The sequence below is a fragment of the Camponotus vicinus genome, unplaced genomic scaffold, assembly GCF_025532165.1.
Source record: "Camponotus vicinus isolate PSW18456_S1 unplaced genomic scaffold, iyCamVici1.0 SCAF_33, whole genome shotgun sequence".
In the NCBI taxonomy this organism is placed as follows: domain Eukaryota; kingdom Metazoa; phylum Arthropoda; class Insecta; order Hymenoptera; family Formicidae; genus Camponotus; species Camponotus vicinus.
Window position 1 is genome coordinate 7,501 of NW_028141971.1, and position 2,500 is coordinate 10,000.

At 56.8% G+C, this 2,500-nt stretch overlaps 2 non-coding genes across 2 annotated transcripts in view; both read right to left on the reverse strand.

Annotated features, from left to right (window-relative positions):
- LOC145969577 (large subunit ribosomal RNA) overlaps positions 1-1,267 on the reverse strand; it is a 4,073-nt gene extending 2,806 nt beyond the window's left edge. Inside the window, exon 1 of the ribosomal RNA XR_014438180.1 lies at positions 1-1,267. This exon is cut by the window's left edge and continues 2,806 nt beyond it. This is a non-coding gene — a ribosomal RNA (large subunit ribosomal RNA).
- A 1,217-nt stretch (positions 1,268-2,484) lies between these two features.
- LOC145969576 (5.8S ribosomal RNA) overlaps positions 2,485-2,500 on the reverse strand; it is a 155-nt gene continuing 139 nt past the window's right edge. The window contains exon 1 of the ribosomal RNA XR_014438179.1: positions 2,485-2,500. This exon is cut by the window's right edge and continues 139 nt beyond it. This is a non-coding gene — a ribosomal RNA (5.8S ribosomal RNA).

Genomic DNA, 2,500 nt, shown 5'->3' on the forward strand with positions numbered 1-2,500 from the left:
CGGAGGGAACCAGCTACTAGATGGTTCGATTAGTCTTTCGCCCCTATACCCAGTTCCGACGATCGATTTGCACGTCAGAATCGCTACGGACCTCCATCAGGGTTTCCCCTGACTTCGTCCTGACCAGGCATAGTTCACCATCTTTCGGGTCCCAACGTGTACGCTCTGGGTGCGCCTCTTCTCGCGTTGAGAACGAGACGCCCCGGGAGTGCGAGGCCGCATCGCGACGCGGCCCATCCTCCCTCGGTCGACGGCCAGGGCCGACCTTCACTTTCATTACGCCTTTAGGTCTCGCGACAAGTCCCAATGACTCGCGTACATGTTAGACTCCTTGGTCCGTGTTTCAAGACGGGTCCTAAGAGTACCCAAAGCAGTAGCGTCGCCGACCGGTATCCGTCCCCCGTGAGAGAGACGTTCGCAGGCCTGTCGAAGGTGATCCGTACTTTAACCAACAGCGGGCCAGGACCGGGGACGGCGCAAAGTCCGTAACCTCCGAGTACCGTGGCGCGCGCTTGCGACGGCCTCGACGCACCGTGTAGAAGTGCGGCCTGATACCTTGCGCGTACCGCCGAGCAGCCGGCCGGGCGACCGAGGGTTTGTCGCGTGCCGTTTTACCGGCGACGCGACAGTCACCGCACCCGGGCCGTAGACCGACACCCAGCGGGTCGCGACGTTCTACTTGGGGAGAAGTGCACGACGACGACAGCCGGACATCGGCGCACGGTAGCGTGCCCGCGCGCGAGCCGCGAGGACTCCGCGGGACATCGCCCACCGACGCGAAGCCAGCGCCGCTGACGATGAATCTCCCCGTTCGATCTTTTGGGTTTCTTAGGTTTACCCCTGAACGGTTTCACGTACTCTTGAACTCTCTCTTCAAAGTTCTTTTCAACTTTCCCTCACGGTACTTGTTCGCTATCGGTCTCGTGGTCGTATTTAGCCTTAGATGGAGTTTACCACCCACTTAGAGCTGCACTCTCAAGCAACCCGACTCTAAGGAGAGATCCTCCCGAGACGCGCACCGGTCGCTACGGGCCTGGCACCCTCTACGGGTAAGTGGCCCCATTCAAGATGGACTTGGACGCGACGCGACGCCTCGGGATAAGCGGATCCTCCCAAACACCACATTTCCCTGCGGCGGAACCGCGGGATTCGGTGCTGGGCTCTTTCCTGTTCGCTCGCCGCTACTGAGGAAATCCTAGTTAGTTTCTTTTCCTCCGCTTAATAATATGCTTAAATTCAGCGGGTAATCTCGCCTGCTCTGAGGTCGTCAGAGTTTTGTAGAGAAACTCTCTACAAAGTGATATAGAGAGATAGAGGGAGTGTGCGGTGGTGGAGTTATTGCGCTAAGTAGTATCATTATTGTTTGTTAACTACTACTATTGTTAGCGGTAACGCACCGACCGATATTGCGCGCGCGGCACAATCTAGTCTTGTTTCGCGGGGACGCGAGAGAGGAGATAGATATATTATAATATCGTTTTGCGCTTCTTTTCTTCCGTCCCTCTAACTTCCACGATTATAATAACACGGCGCGGCGTAATTATGATGCGCGCGCGCGCGTGTATATATATAACGGGCGCGGTATGGAATCGATTCGACGAGTACACGACGACGCGTGCCGGTCACAATCTTCGTTCGAAAATTTCGTGGACTCGGACACGCGGTCGGCTCGCGATTCATCCGCTTTTTTAAGGGTGGATTTCTCTCGCAATTTCTCTCCCTCCGCGTACCGCCGGACGACGACTGTGCGCGCGCCGCGGTTTCCCTTCTCCATATATTTTTACCGTAAGGTATCTCGCGCCGCGAGATAGGAGGCGAAGCCTCGCGTGTAATAAAAGGCGCGGTATCGCGCGAGCGCGCTGGCGCACCGAGAGACCGAGAGAGAGTCGCACAGCGCGACGACGCGATCGGAAGAGACAACGACGCGCTAGAAAGACGGACGCAGCAGAATGTGCTGCTGCGCCGCTTTCTTTTTGCATTTTATTCGCCAACTACGAGATCACTCGTAGAGAGCGAGATCATTCGAGTGTCGCGCGTCGTTCGTCGTCGTTCCTCTCGCTTAAACTTTTCGCATATTCTCTCGTGTGTCGTCGTTGTGTATATCTCCGCCGACAACTCTCTCCATATCATTCGACAGCCTCCGGGCGCCGCTCGCGCGCGCTTCGCTATCCTTTAAACGCTTTGTGCGTACACGCGCGCCTCTCTCCTCCTCTTTATAACTCCTCTCGCTGCACACACCTTCGGTGTCATTTCAGACGACGCCAATCGACGACGGCCTCTCGTCGAACCCGTCGCCAATACATACTGGGAGGGTGACAAAGAGGCTCTAGTCTCTCTCGGGCGAACGTCCAACGATCGCTCGTACGCCGTTTACGCAATGCGACGGGGGCACAGCGACGACAGCCGACGACATTTCGTCGTTTCACGGCTACGCCGTGGCTCGTCAGCTTGCGTAAGGGCGCAAGCAGTTTAGGTTTGTTAAAACGACCCTCAGCCAGGC